At 38.1% G+C, this 16,783-nt stretch overlaps 1 pseudogene; it reads right to left on the reverse strand.

The window, feature by feature from the left end:
• Nucleotides 1-916: 916 nt before the first annotated feature.
• LOC138152367 (putative homeobox protein NANOG2) lies at nt 917-3,533 on the reverse strand (annotated as a pseudogene).
• Nucleotides 3,534-16,783: the final 13,250 nt, after the last annotated feature.

The following is a 16,783-nucleotide window of genomic DNA, read 5'->3' on the forward strand; positions in this document are numbered from 1 at the left end:
TTTATATATGATCTTTTCTACTAATTGCATTAGCTGTTTATTTATCTTGATCTTTCTTTCATATAAAATTCCATGTTCAATCATGAATTCTATGTATTCCAGATCGCTATATGTATGTGTATGATGAACAAAGGGCACTAGAGAAAAACAGAGGTTAGATGGAAAAACATAAAGTTTAAATAGGTCAGAGATCTAAACCTCTGCCTGAAATTAAACATTTTCCTAAATGGGGGCTCTGAGATATCATCTTGTTAATAACTTTTTGTCTTATTTATAATCCTAACCTAGCAGAAAAAGGGATCCAAGGACAACTAGAGTCATTTGTTCTTAGGTTAGAAAGTGAGCTCAATTGTGTACGAGGTGTGGTTGCCCGAACTGGAGATCCATCAGGCATCACTTCAGACTTTCACTGGAAGAGGACTGGGTGGGGAATAAAATGGGATCCAAAGCAAAGGTTGTTCTCTGGACAGCCTAATGGAAGGAGAAAGATGTGGTTTGGAAAAAGAATCGGCTTCTCCCTCTTTTTTTTGTTGGGAAAAGGAATGAGTGAGTGTTTTCAGGCAACTTTGTTCCACAGTGACACCTTCTGGTTACCCTAGAATAAAAAAAAAAATCAACGCTTCTTCCCTCCCCCCACCCCCCCACCCCCTAAGAAAAAAGAAAACAATCAAAGACCTTTCAGTTTCTCTGCCTTTGTGTGCTTACGTGTAAATTAGGACAATTTGTTTCTGCAGGGTTACTCTCATGTTAAAATAGAAGATTGTAGTTCACATTAGCTCCCCTATATGTGTTGTCTACATCATTAAAATGCAAGCTATTTGGAGGAAGGAATCATTTTGTTTGCTTATTCCCCAATACTTAGTTCAGTTCCTGGTACATATAAACACTGAATAAGTGCTCTCACTTTTCCTCTCTCTCTCTCTGTCTGTCTGTCTCTCTCTCCCCCCTTCTCTCTCAAGGAGTACAACTTATGACCATTAGAAACTTTACTGACGGAACTCAGAAGACACAGACACACATGTAACCATGAGGAGACTCCTTTAAGAGAGTAGCCCTCCTCCTTTTAAGGGAGAAATCTTATATAACACCCTATTATAATACTTAGATTGTTTTAAGTTCAGGGACAACATACTGGCCCCTAAGGGCTTTTAGAAATTTATTTTAGAGTAATTTTTAGTTCAATCACTACTCTAAGCTGCCAACAATGTTAGGAAAATTCCTGATATCAAGGTAGAGGTTAGGATCTCTGCCTAAATTTACATTTATATCTTTCTCTAGTTAACTGCTGTCCTCTTTGTGGTTGAAACAAAATTCAGTTTCCTGGAAATGGTAATGAAATAGCATGTTATATTATAATGTCCACAAATAGATAGACAATGGGAGGAGTTGTGAAAAAAGAAGACCTTTTTTTGGGACTTCCTCAGAATGAATCTTCTGCTCAGAGATTCCCAGAGAGCCCGATGACCCTCCTTGACATCTTTCTTCTCTGGTGCAACTCTCTTTTCCCTTTACTAAAATACTTTCTCCTTTCTGGCTCATTACTCACAGAGCTTCCCAATTCCAGCAAACTCAATGACTTTATATAGGTCTCAGAGGGCATGATGAAATCCCTCAGAATACTGGAACAGGGCTCCTATCCGGTATTATTTAATTTGACCCAAAAGTGTCAAAAATTTTTCATACTTAGTTTAAGGACTATGAATGACTTGACATCTTTTCACTTATTTTAAGTAATTTAGGGTTGAGTTAAATCGATCTTATATATTCTTTTTTTTTAAATGAACAAGTATTTATTAAGGAGCTTACTATGTGCCAGGCACTGTGCTAAGTACTTTGGATACAAAGAAAGGTAAAAGTTTCTGTCCACAAATGAGCTCACAATTTAATGGGAGAGAGAACATGCAAATAACTATGTACAAATAAAACATATACAGGGACAAATTAGGGGATAATCTCAGAGGGAAGGCATAAGCATGAACTTGCATCTCTTTCTATTAAAAGAATATATTGAGGATAAAAATCCAGAAAGACAACTAGCTTTAAGTTAATATCCTAACTGTAATTTTACCAAAACCCTAGTTTAAAACACAAAGGCATCAAATCCCATCAATCTGACTTTTCTTATTACATACGTTTTTCTTCAGCTGATATTGGGTTTCATCTTGTTATTTAGGTCAGTATTCTAAAGCTTATGGTCTTTCTATATATATAGTCCAATAGTGCCTAAACCTGGAGCCAGCCAGTAAAATCTAAAGATAGTGACCCCTGCATGTAACATATGCCTTCACTCATATAAACCAACCAACCACGACAGTCAAATAACAGAGATACTAAAAAGGCAGGAAAAGAAACCAGTGGTAAAGAGCCCTGGAAAGAGCACTTTTTCTAGGGGAGAAAAGTTAACTGCCCAGATTATGAATGGAATATAGGTACCCCATTGGGATCTAAGAATTGTGTCTGAGCATTATTGGCCTGCTGAAAATCATAGTCCTCTTCGGACTTGCTGTGGGTCAGCTGCATGTTCATGGAGAAATTTGGGAGATATTCCACAGTTGGGGGGGGCATGAAAACTTGTAGTAGAATGTGGTCTCATGGAATAGACCTTACTAGTATTATTTCCAAAGGTAGCCCCAAGTCACTAGCAGGGTAGGAGTGCTGAAACATCTGGTGCTTATAGGCACCCTCTCCCCTATTCTGGAATTGGTTATTCCAAGTCTGGTTGCTCCATACTGGAAGGTTTCCAGAAGGATTCATCATATAGTCCTTGTGAAATGGAGAGTAGAAGCTTATGAATTCCCCAATAGCTGATTCATTCTGAACGATATTTATACTGTTGCCATTCTTTGACCACATGGTGTCTTTCTGCCATCTCTTTGACTTCATTTTCTGGTGCTGAAGCCAGGTCTATGACCTGTTTTTAAGTAAGATTCAAATTCTCAGCCACATTTCAGATCTGCTGTGGATTGAGGTGTTTTTGTTCTACGAATCTACTGTTGAGTGCATTCAGTTGAGCTTAAGAGAACACTATACTCATCTTAGGTTTTTTGACCAGGATCTGTTCTCCATTTCCCTGATGGATCTTGGGTTTGTTCTGGGAGGAAAGGTTATTTGAAGTTGGGCTAGTGGCGGAGTCAGGAATATCTTCAATAAACATATCCATGGATGAAGGAGGAGCAGGAGAAATTGTTGTACTTGGCTGGAGCTTTTCCAGACTTTGGAAATTAGAGGAAGGGCTTGGGGAGGTAAATGGCTCTGGCTGGGACATGGAAATCCAGGTGTTGTAAGGGCAGCTGTGAGTGAGAGCTGGAGGACATGTTTTAGGGAAGATGCTCAAAGAAAGGGGTCCAACTGGGTAGTCACAGTAAGTCCAGGAGCAAAAGCCTTGAGTGTATGGTTGGCAAAGTGCTTTGCAAGGCATAAAATGCTCTACAAGTGCAAAATAGTCTTTCAGTTAAAAACTGGAAGAGAGACTCAAATGACAAAGACTGTGGTTGACCTATGAACACCGACCCAAACAAGAGAGTGTGTAACCTTATATATTCTTAGGAGCAATAGCTTCTATTAGCAGTAGTTTTGTAGGTTGGCTAATACTCATTTCATCATAGATGAAAAAGCTATTATTATTGACAAGAAGTAGGATTATTTGTTTCACTAGTAAAGAAACAAGGACAGAAATATGGGTGGTTTAAATGAACTAAGAAAGGAAAATATAACTCCTGGTTTTACATAGAAGGTTTTCTGATATAAAGTTCCTTGGTATAGTGACATTAAAAGTTATAGAGGAACCCAGCATCCTATATGGACACTAGCAAATATATAAAAAAGAACTCAGATTGAGCTAGAGTAACCAAAGAGAAAGCTCTTCCATTCATTTCAGAACTGCCTAAAAGACTAGAAGCTAACGGAGACTGAGAGGAAGGTCACACTGGGGAAGCCTGTGCAGCTTTTAGTAAATTTGCCCAAAGATGGTGGAGTCTGAGACAAGGACCACACTGGGGAAGCCACTACTCATTCCCATAAACAGTCCTGAAGTCAACTAGTATTCTGACCTGAGACACATGCAAGTGAGAGCTCCAATAATTGGAGACTTAAAGACATATTCTGACCTTGAACTTTCAAAACAGAAGCCAGGGAAAGAGTCAGGTGCTATAGGTCAGAAGTTTCATCAGAACTCTTTCAGAAAGTGGTAAGTAAATGCAATAAAGGTAAGCTGAGGTACAGACTCTGAACATAATCAGTTTATTAACAGTGAACTACAAAGCAGGTCAAATGGTCCATCTCAGTAAGGTCAGCAACCCTGATGAGAATGGGGGGACCCTCTTTATTGACACACATAAATGGAGGGGGTCTGGGAAGTAATTGGTTAAACTAGGAAAATAAGGTTGGCATTTAGGTATGGCTAATCCCATGCCTCATCTGTCTCTTTTATTCTTGGCTAAGAGATCAGTGCCACCAGGTATACTGTCCCCTTAGGGGAGATCAAACCCCACCACCAATTGCACAAGGACAGGCAAGAATATACTACATGTCTTTTAGAGGATGGTATCAGTTTAACCTGGTTGGGGCTTATAGACAGTAGGCAAATGTTCCTCTGGGGCTAATGGCATGAGTGATAACAACATTCCCTTTCATCAATAACTTTAAACTAACTTGGATGGAAAACTGCATTCCTGAGCAAGGTGAGTTCAGGCAAATACTAACTCAATTATAAAGATCAATACAGCACAAAATCAGTATAGTAGAAATCAGTGGTAATATTAGTTTTGATCTTTTCAGTTCCCCCTTTTGATTCACCGAGAAACACTGTTTCGTCAGTGAATCACTAGCTAATAGCCAATTATCAAATGACATCAAATTTATCCTTTCTTCTGACACACTAAGATACAAAAAGACCAGAAGGCACTAAACATGATTAAGAATTGTTAATTATGAGATGTTGGTGTTTTACCATGATGGGAATGTGAGAGCAGGAAGAGAGACAGAGACAGAGACAGAGACAGAGACACACACACACACACACACACACACACACAGAGAGAGAGAGAGAGAGAGAGAGAGAGAGAGAGAGAGAGAGAGAGAGAGAGACAGAGACAGAGACAGAGAGACAGAGAGAGAGAGAGAGACAGAGAGAGAGAGAGAGAGAGAGAGAGAGAGAGAGAGAGAGAGAGAGAGAGAGAGAGAGAGAGAGACAGAGAGAGAGAGAGAGAGAGAGAGAGAGAGAGAGAGAGAGAGAGAGAGAGAGAGAGAGAGAGAGAGAGAGAGAGAGAGAGAGAGAGAGAGAGAGAGAGAGAGAGACAGAGAGAGAGAGACAGAGAGAGACAGAGACAGAGACAGAGACAGAGACAGAGACAGAGAGACAGAGAGAGAGAGACAGAGAGAGACAGAGAGACAGAGAGAGACAGAGAGACAGAGAGAGAGAGACAGAGAGACAGAGAGACAGAGAGAGACAGAGACAGAGAGAGACAGAGACACAGAGAGAGAGAGAGAGAGACAGAGAGAGAGAGATGGAAAGAGACAGAGAGTGTCACACATTGACAGGATCCCTTGGAGGCAATCCCCTTCCACAAGTGGGCCTTACAGAGATAGCAGGCACATGGAAAAGGAATGAGAGGGAAGAGTGAACAGTCACTTTTTTAGTAACCCATTCTCAGTGTCCACATAATCAGCACACCATATCTTAGGGTTCAGATGTTTCATGTTGTCATCTGGTTTCTGAAAAAAAAATCTCTTGATTCAGTCATTTTGTTTTTCCTGGGAATCTCTCCTCTTGTTCATGCTGGAATGGACCTGTTCTCAGAGAAGCTCTGAAAAGAGCTGTTTCTCTGGTTCAGATTCTCATAGAGATTCTTAGATGTTTCTGCTAAAATCTTTTACAAAACAGATATCTGTACAATTTATTATAGCCACTTACATTGTGCTTTTCCAATAACTAGGTCAGGTGGTGAAAACCAGCTCAAATCTTATGGTTCTTATCCTATTACCAATAGAGCTATAAGAAGAACATCAAATTAGGAACCATAAATTCACGTGAAATTTCAGAGAATTTAAGTTTTTACATTCCCCTTGCTATTGCTGTATTTATCTAAACCCTATATGTGCCAACAACAGGCCAAAGGAAGAATCTTAAAGAATCTATAAAGATCTGACTTGTAAAATGATACCTTTTGGTTAAAGATTTAATATTTGCAAAAGAAGACTTGTAAGCTAAGGTTGAGTGCTTTTCTAAACAGGCATTGACTCCACTATCATTTAACTTCCTAAGGCTAACATTCATTTACTTCATTCTTTACCTCAGATTCAATCCCCACAAAGGGAAAAACTTGTTTTACTGCCTATAATTGCCCTGTGATGTAAGTTAGCAAATTGTTATGTTGATACACGTGAGAAATGAGAACTTAAACATTTTAAAGTGCCTGGTTTATGCAGCAGATGAACAATGCGATTGAGGGCAGATAGGTAACATAGTAGATAGAGTGCCATGACTGGAGTCGGGAAGACCTGAGTTCAAATTCAGCCTCAAACATTTACTACCTGTGTGACCCTGGGCAAATCATTTTTACCCTGTTTGTCTCAATTTATTCATCTATAAAATGAGCTGGAGAAGGAAACGGCAAACCACTGTGCCAGGAAAACCCCAAATGGGATCATGAAGGGTTTCATATGACTAAAAAATGACTCAACTCCTGAACAATGCAGTCACATATATAAAATCCTGATCCCAATTTGAGAACTTATTATTAGAACATATTTAAGGTCTGTATATTGCATTAGAATAATTTACATTTGACATATATATGTATATATCTATAGACTTTTATCTCTATCTATGAAATATAATCTTGTTGCTTTCTCAGATTTTTTTTTTACTCTATCTAGCCTGCTATCCAATCAGTTATTTCCCCTTTAGGAGGATGAGATGCTGTTAAGGATCTAATCTATACATGAATGCATAGGTAACAACACTTTTTGTAAGTAGATGACTTCTATTCCTAGGTTAAATGGCTACACAAATTAATTTACCTAAGAAATGTGTATTTTACTCCAATTGTAACAAAAAAGACCTGGGATGGGACATGTAAGTATACTAGTTGATTCCAAATTATATACAGAGAACAGTTTTCAATTGAGTTTTCTATAGTTAATTATAGTAATTCTACAATACTACAAAACTATTTTCTGAAATAAAACTATAAGGAAGATGAGTCGTCCTCAATCCAAGCCTGGAACCCCATACACTGTACTACCTAGTTGCCCTGACACAAACATACCTGAAAATAAAGCTCAAAAGAATTTTTTAAATTCACAGTCCCCAAAAATTTAACCTTAAATAGCAAAGTTTCACTAATCATAGCTTAGGACTGCATAGTCATTATTGCTCTCATGTTGTACTCTTGGGATAGTTAGCTTTGCAAGTCTACCAGACTTAACATCCTTTATTGCCAGTGTAAACTTATCCTTGATGTCAAAAACAATTATTAGAAACTAAGAAAATAATTACATTTTGGAAAATTCCAAGTAAAGTAGTAAGCCCCTGAATGGACAGATGACTGGGTCGAAATGTCAGAATCCACCCCTTCCCTTTGTTAATAAAGTGAAAGTTTTACCATAGTCAGGAAGGCCAAATGTTAGTGCTACAAGGCTCTTTTTTTTTTAAAGCTTTTTGGAGGGGGGAAGGCAGGGAAATTGGGTTAAGTAACTTGTCCAAGGTCACACAGCTAATAAGTGTTAAGTGTCTGAGGTCGGATTTGAACTCAGGTCCTTCTGTCTTCAGGGCCAGTGTTCTATTCACAACACCACCTAGCTGCCCCATTGCAAGGCTCTTTTAAGTTCATGTAATAGCTGATTCCAAACCTCCAAAAGATTGTTGGGTATTGTAAGCTTAGAGACTTTGCTACTAAGATATGACTTTAATTCAGTTAAATACATTTAGGTGAAACTTGCTATTATATATATAGCTAGTTTTTGTTTGTTTGTTTTGCTTTTTGGAAGACAATTGGGGTTGTGACTTGCCCAAGGTCACATGACTAGCCCTTGTGTTAAGGGTCTGAGGCCATATTTGAGCCCAGGACCTCCTGACCCCAGGGCCGGTGCTCCATTCACTGTGCCACCTAGCCTCCCCCGAAGCTAGTTCTTTAAACCCAGCCTTTAAGGTTGGTGAGATTCCAGCTCCAAACCAAGTTTTCAGGCTTATAGAATTATTATATATAATATGTTATATATTATTAATTATGGAGTCTTATACTTATGACCAACAGAGCTGATAAGATCTAATAACCATGTCCAAATATCATCTCAAGCAACTTATCAGATAGAACAAGATAATAAGTCTTTAAGACTACTATTATAATCTTATTGAAACAAAATATACCCAATGAAATATTTAATAGATTTTTTAAAGTACTCTTTAACACCTGAATTTATAACCCAACTATACAAGTTATGAGAATTTACTTTTCTAACAGTGTTTATATGATAAAGGCTCACAATATAATTATGCATTTAAAACATGAAACAAACTTATTACCAGTCAGGTGACATCAATTTAGTAAAATACATTTCCAAATTATCTTACATAGAAAATCATTCATTCTATCACAAGTGGTTTTTAAGCTCGCAATCCTTATAATTTGGGAATGGAACTAGTTTCATTAAAGAAAGAAACATTTCATTAAAGATATAATTAGCAAAAAAGGTAACATATACATGGGAAATATCTGATTATCCCTTTAGACTGAGAAACAGGTGACAGGGCGGGGTAATAAGTTCTGACTAATTATCCTAGTAGGAAGATATATCTCCCTATAAATGAAATCACATAAGACAAATGAATTTCACATTAAAATTATGAGGAAATATATACATAAGGCTCTTCTGGCTTAAATTTACAACTGTTATTGTTAGGTCAGCTCAAAATATTATAAGCCATTGTTAACATTTCTTACTCTGCTAGTAGGCTATTATGATTTTTTGGACCAGGCAAAAGGCTCTAAGGAGTCTGGTCTCACTCTGAGAGTGTGTTTGTTAACTCCACTTCCTCAAATGGAAGTCCTTGAGAATTTTATCAGGGTCACGAAGAAAGAAAAAAAAAGGTAAAGAGTTTGCACTTTATAGCAATCACTTGTTAACCCTTCCTTAAATGATTGTTTAAACCAGAGATCCCCTATGACTCCCCTAGTTCAGAGACCCTCTCCCTCTCACTGTTAATCCCTCTCATCTCAGATCAGATTCTGAATTACAGGTGTTGGAAAAAAAAAATGCTGGAAAAGTGTAAGGAAACTTGAATTATGTTCCAGTTGCAGAAATTTATTAGCTGTGTAATTTTTAGGCAAGTTATCTTATCTCTGCTTGCCCCAGTTTCTGTGAAGACAAAAAAAATAATGATACCCAGCTCCCAGGGTTGTTGTGAAGACCAAAGTTATAAATATGATTGCAAAGTGCTTAACACAGTGACTGGCATATGCTGAGAACTATATTATTATTATTTCTTTAATTGAATGTAATTATTTCATATCTGATAACTCTAAAGTGATTTTAAAATGCCAAAGGTATTAAGATGAATAATTTTTACATGAGATAATTTGGAAATGCAATTGATGTTATCTAAAGTTTATTGTTTATGTTATTATTTTATTTCTAAATTCTCTTATATTGTGAAATTTGAGAGACCATTGTAACAGAAATGCTGTTAGACAAAACAGCTTTTTAATCTGAATGCTGTTACACACGAACTGGGTTTTTAAAAGGATGTGATTAAAATAGATATTTGAAAAGTTAAATATTTAATGAGGTATATTTTGTTATAAAGCAGAAAATAAGTTTAATTCAATGACATTCAAATTTTTATTTGAAAGTTTTGGTTATTATGAAAGTATATAGGATGGGTTAAAGAGGTAGCGTCAACATATTAATGATGAGTCAGCTATCAAGTATTTGCTGTATGTTTGAAGCCCTAGAATATGGGTAGTTTTAATTTAAAAGTAAAGGATAAATGAAATGTTAACTGTTAGGGAAACATCAGGAAAGATATTCGAGCCCTAAGTTGTGATTAGTGAAATTTTGCTATTTAAGGTAAAAATTCCTGGGACTGTAATTCACTATTGTTCTGAGCTTTGATTATAGGGATAGTTGTCTGAACTGTCATGAAGCCAATAGTAGAAAATGGCATGTGCTGCAATTTGGGAACTGCTAAAGGTGGATTACTATTATCTGGGAAAAGTTTTGGCAGGAGGCATAGCTTAGGTAGGATCCTCTTGACTCTATTTCTACATTGTGCTATTTCCTTTCTGAAAAGAAAAATTCCCACCTGATTAATCTTGAGCCTACAGAGTTAAGGGAGTTTTTCCCTCTGTTATGATAAATGGCATTGTTATAACTATATCCCTCTTTTTCTTTTTTTTTTTAAGCAATCAGGTTTAAGTAACTTGCTCAAGGTTATACGGCCAGGTGTTTCTGGGTGGGTGCTAAGTGTCTGAGCCTGGATTCGATCCCTAGGTCATCCCGACACTGGAGCTGGTGCTCTTACTCACTGTGCTACCTGGCTGCCCCCCTCTTTTTTTTATAGCAAATATCTATAATCAAGAAGTTTTGTTATTACAATTCTAAATCTATTAAATAATAGATTGATACTGGAACATCTCGGAGTTACTATAATAGGAAGCAAATATGAACATCTTATACTTTTTATATTTTATTGATATTTTTTCTTTAAAAAATTTTTTTTAGAGATTTCATTTCTATAACTTTTTTCTTTTTTTTAATCAAATGCTTTATTAACTTCTAGTTTACATCATACATTTCTGCAAGATTTTGAGTTACAAATTTTCTCCCTGTTTTTCTACTATCCACCACCCCAAAATAGTGATCCCAGTGGATATCCCCTCCTCCAATCTGCTCTCTCTCATTTCTTCTCCCATACTCCCTCCAAGTTTCCAGTAGGGCACGGTGGATATCTATGCCCCAGTGCCTGTATATATTATTTCCCAGTTACATGTAAAATAATGTTGATAATAGGATATATATATATATATATAAAATTTTTTAAAATTTGATTTTAAAACTTCGAATTCCAGATTCATTCCCTTCCTCCCTTGTCACCCACCCTTACTGGGAAGATAAGCAATTCAATATATATTGTACATGTGTAGCTATGCAAAATATTTCCATAGTATATATATTGTAAAAGACTGACTATATTTCCCTCCCTCCTATCCCACCTCGCACTTGTTTTATTCTCTGTTTTGATCCTGTCCCTTTTCAAAAGTGGGTGCTTCCAACTTCCCTCCCCCCAGCCTGCCCTCCCTTCCATCATCTTCCCCTCATCCCCTTCCCCCCAACTCTCCTGTAGGGTGAAATACTCTATTTAGTGTGTATGTCATTCCCTCCCTAAGCCAAATTCAATGAGAATAAGGTTGACCCATTCCCTTTTGCATTCCTGTTCTTGCCCTCCATTGTAACCATTTTCCCTTCCCTTTTCTATATGAGAGAGTTTACCCTAATCTGTCTCTCCCCATCTCCTCTCATTATATTCCTCTCTCACCTCTTAATTTCACCTTTTAAGTATCATCCCTTCCCATTAAACTGGTCCTGTGCCCTCTATCTATGTATCCTGTACACATATATACACACATTCACATATGTATTCATATGCCTATATACCCTCCTATATAGACATATGTGTGTGTATGTATATGTATATATATATATATATATATATATATATATATATATATATATATATACACATTTCTATTCCCTTCAACTATTCTCATACTGAGAAAAGTTTCATAAGTAACAATTATCATTTGTCCATGTAGGGATGTAAATAGTTCAACTTTGATAAGTTCCTTAGGATTTCTTTTTCCTGTTTACCTTCTCATGCTTCTCTTGCTTTTTGTATCTGAATGTCAAATTTTCTATTCAACTTTGGTTTTTTCATCAAGAATGCTTGAACGTCCTCTATTCCACTGAATGACCATATTTTCCCCTGAAACATGATACTCAGTTTTGCTGGGTAGGTGATTCTTGGTTTTACTCCCAGCTCCTTTGACCTCCAGAGTATCATATTCCAAGCCCTTCAATCCCTCAGTGTAGAAGCTGCCAGATCCTGGTTTATCCTGATTGTCTTTACACAGTATTCAAATTGTTATTTCCTGGCTGCTTGTAATATTTTCTCCTTGATCTGGGAATTTTGGAACCTGGCTATAATATTCCTAGGAGTTTACTTTTTGGGATCTTTTTCAGGAGGTGATCGGTGGATTCTTTCAACCTCTATTTTGCCCTCTGGTTCTAAAACATCAGGGCAATTTTCCTTGAGAATTTCTCGAAAGATGATTTCTAGGTTCTTTTTTTGATCATGGCTTCCAGGCAGTCCAATAATTTTTAAGTTATTTCTCCTGGATCTATTTTCTAGGTCAGTGGTTTTCCCAATGAGATATTTCACATTGCCTTCTATTTTTTCATTTGTTTGGATCTGTTTAATAGTATCTTGATTTCTTATGAAGTCACTAGCTTCCATTTGGTCCAATCTAATTCTGAAGGAATGATACTCTTCAGTGAGCTTATAAGATTCTTTTTCCATCTGGCAAATTCAGCTTTTTAAGGCATTCTCCTCATTGCCTTTTTGAGCCTCTTTTGCCATTTTAATTAGTCTATTTTTAAAAGCAATTGGGGTTAAGTAATTTGCCCAAGGTTACATGGCCAGTTTTTTTGTGTGGGTATTAAGTATCTGAGGCCAGAACCAATCCTGGGTCCTCCTGATGCTCTTACTCACTGTGCCACCTAGTCTATTTTTTAAGGTGTTATTTTCTTCAGTCAGGTTGTTGACTCTCATTTCATAATTTTCTTGCATCTTTCTCATTTCTCTTCCCAATTTTTCCTCTACTTCTCTTATTTGGTTTTCAAAATCCTTTTTAAGCTCCTCTATGGCCTGTAACCAGATTATATTTTTCTTGGAAGTTTTTGGTGGAGTTCTGACTTCACTGTCTTCCTCCTGTTTCATGCTTTGATCCTTTTTGTCCCCAAAATAGGATTGCAAAGTTGGGTTGCTCCATTTGCTTTGCTTCCTTTGCCTGCTCATGTTGCCACTCAATTACTTGATTTTTGGGCTTTTTGCCACTGTAGGACTCTGCTACCAGACAGGAGAGCTTTGTCCCAAATGCTGGGGTTTTCTCAGTTGCCGAAGGTATTACCTGGTTGCCCTCTCTGAAGCCTCCACACACTCTGGCAAGCTGGTCACACACCCCAGGACCTCCACCCTAGACCGCAAACCAGATCCAAGCAGGTTAAAGCAAGAACGATAACCCTTCAGACTGTTCACTTGGTCCCCCTAGAGTCTGCAGGCCAAGAGTTGAAGCAGACACGTGGCTGCAGCTGCATGGCTGTGGCACCTCAGGGGCTTCTCCCTCCAGGGAATAAAGGCTGACCCCACTCCCAACTACTGGATGCCAAAGTCCACACTGCACTTTGTCCTTAGCCTCTATATGTTGATAATTCTGAAAACTGCCATAGCTGCTGGTGATCTGAAGTCCCTCCAGCCAGTGGCTGGTCAGGCCGCCCTGAGGCTAAAACCTTGAGCTCCCCCAGGGCCTGGAGTTGGCTCCCAGAGTATTGCGCTGGCTGCTCCCTGCTGGCCTGCCGGGCTGTCGTCGGCGGGAAGTTAGCTTCTCTGTGTCATTTTGTGGGTTCTGACACATCTTACACTTTTAACCTATATTTGTGGTCAAATTATAATATAGGGATGATATCCTCCTAAGGGAGGAATGATTAAATAAAGTAATAAAACAAAGATGTGATGTGAAAGTTTTCTAATTAAATGGAATAGTAAATTTTGAGAAAGCAACGGGATTGGATTATTTTCTCTAAGAATTGTATGCATATGTATATGCTTGGCTTCCAAAATTTATCTCTCATAGAAATTCAGGCTTTGAGTATATTTTAGTATTAAGTTCTCTAAACTGGATTAAGATTTTACACATAAATTGTATGGATAATGGTAAAGAAGGTTAAATAATTTTTCCATTATTAAAGTATCTGTCTGATAATTTTAAAAGGCAAAAGGGCTCATTTTATGGTTGGACCCTCATAGATTTTAAAGATTTTTATACCATGTACAGGATTTAAGTAAGGATAGAAATAGCAAATGGTATATATAAACTGAAATTCTCTGAAGTTTCAAGATTGGAGAACCAAATTTACTAAATTGCATTGTTTTGTTACTAGCAGAATTATCTAAAAACCTCTAGATTTGGAACCAGAGAAGCAGAGCCCTCTTCAAGCTGTCTTGAGAATAAAGCATATTGTCTTAGAAAAGCTATTTAGGGACCAGATAACTACATGAGAGAACTGGGACTTGAAATGTTCTAATTAATGGACATTGAGAATTACTAGAATAACTAGGATTACAAGGAGATTTGATGTTAATATTGGTGATAACCATTGTATTGCTTTAGTATTTTATTTCAAGATGTTTTCTTGTTTACCTTGGTGACATGTAAATCTCCCTTCCTAGAACTAGTCCATTGTGAAACCTCTGTATCTATATTTGACTTAATACAACCATGCAATCATAGGAACTATGAGAAAAACTTTATTGCATTGTTTTCCCTGTGTGGGTAGGAAATCGAATTATCTCTATGAGTTGTTTAGAAACTCTTAACTACCGTGTTTCCCTGATAATAAGACACTGTCTTATTAATTTTTTTGGACAGAAAAACACCAGAGGGCTTATTTTCAGGGGAGGGCTTATTTTAATGAACATTGACAGCAATTTTAATAAACAGGTAAATGTGAACAAAAAAATGTACCTTTATTCAATAAGCAAATCACTGGGGAAGAACAGGATGACGCGCTCACTGCTGCAGCTCTGATTGGATGCAGCTCGGAGCGCAGCGTGCGTTTCACCCGGGGGGGGGACGGTGCATACAGAGGGTACCGTAATGTAGTGTGTAGCGCAGGGGATCACCTTCACTACAGTAGCAATCTCAATAGGGCTTATTTTCGGGGGAGGGCTTATTTTAGAGGAATCTTACACAGTAAGGGGAGGGCTTATTTTCGGGATAGGTCTTATTATCAGGGAAACACGGTAGGGGCGGCTAGGTGGCACAGTGAGTAGAGTGCCAGCCTTGGAGTCAGAAGGACCTGAGTTTGGATCCGGCCTCAGACACTTAACACACAAACAAAAACAACTAGCCGTATGACTTTGGGCAAGTTACTTGACCCCAATTGCCCTCCAAAAAGAAAAAAAAGAAACTTTTTTTTTTTCAATTCTGATCGAATGCATGAATGAAGCATTTATTAAATGTTTGCCATGTGCAAAATGCTGGGGATGCAAATAGTGAAGTAAGATAGCTCCTCTTCTCAAGGAGCTCACATTCTTTATTTTTTTTTAAAGAAACTCTTAACTAAGGACCTATGTAATGCTCTTCAGAAACTCAGATCCAAAGATTGATGCAAGGTGTTTTCTCACCTAAAAACTGGCCCCATACTGATCAATCAATCATTGTTTCTAAGGGCCTCTACAAGGTCCTTCTGACTATATTCTGACTACCAGCTGCCTAACTTGTGGAAATGGACTCCTGGATTATCTGAAGAAAATCCCTGCTCTTGAATAGATGGCCGAACCCTCCAAGGACTCTAGGTTCATCTAGTATCATTTCAGATGCAGTTGACATCCAGATGAGATAGCTGTCCCAAGATTTTGGATAAGGGCTGAGTATACTGTTCCAGTTTTTTTACTCTTCCTTTTTGTTATGTGCCTAACCACTAAGGCCCTGATTCAAGATGTTGGCATTTTCTCTCTCTACATTCTTGGCCCCTCTTCCTTTTAGGTTTGCAAGCAAACGATGGCTAGCAATGATACATGGGGCATGCTTCCCCATGGGCACCCTCAAGAACTAATACCCTAGGCAACATCTCATCCTGGCCCAACTGACCTCTTGTGGAATCTTGGTTTATACCTGCCTCACCTTTATCGGCCAGAAACCTAGGGGTTCTTTCAGATCCCCTCCCTTTGGCCCAAAGGGAAAAATGTTAAGATATTAGAAGATGCTGTTTTCCAGAGCTAAGGCCCAGCAAGCAGGTTGTGCTATGAATTTGGCATAACAGCAATCCTTGGCGCCCACCCTCTAGGTGATCTCAGTCACAGCAAAAGCCCAGAATGTAATTATTGTTTCTTTGACCAGCACCAGGTATTCTCTAAGCTTGGACAAGCACTTGCTGTATCCATGTTCTGGTCATGAAGCCCTGCTATGATTCAAACTTGTCACATTGTCAGGGCTACAGCTCACTGTGCATCCATTGGTATAAGTATTGAGATCTCCTCACACTGCCTTGGTTCCCCTTCTAACCCCTCCCCACCCAAGGCAGGGCTCTGTCACATGTATCCTTAATTAAAAGGTATTTCCCTCACTTTGAAATCAAACTTCTGCGTGGTTCCTAACTCTCCTATCTCTGGCCTGCTATGTTAGGCTCTGGCTACACACAGGTTAGAGGTTAGCTTGGCCTGGTTGATACCTTCTAGAAGTTCCCAAAGTGGGTGATAACCCCCCCTTGGGGGTGCTGGAATGATGGGGGGGCAGTAGTAGTCTCTGGTGCAACTGGGGAGAGTTGAATAATAAGGGGGCAGTGGGAGCATAAGGAAAGAGAAGAAAATTTTGAAAAACTGTTCATACATGTTTCATCTGTTGTGTAACAGTTAAAGTTGTAGTGATTATTTATTTTCCAAATAAACACACAAAATGCAAGTTATAACTAATTGTGGTCTGTTTCACAAATAACACACAGGAGA

Source organism: Petaurus breviceps, unplaced genomic scaffold, assembly GCF_028583685.1.
Source record: "Petaurus breviceps papuanus isolate PSGF00001 unplaced genomic scaffold, PetGlider_PUasm1.0 90925, whole genome shotgun sequence".
NCBI lineage: Eukaryota > Metazoa > Chordata > Mammalia > Diprotodontia > Petauridae > Petaurus > Petaurus breviceps.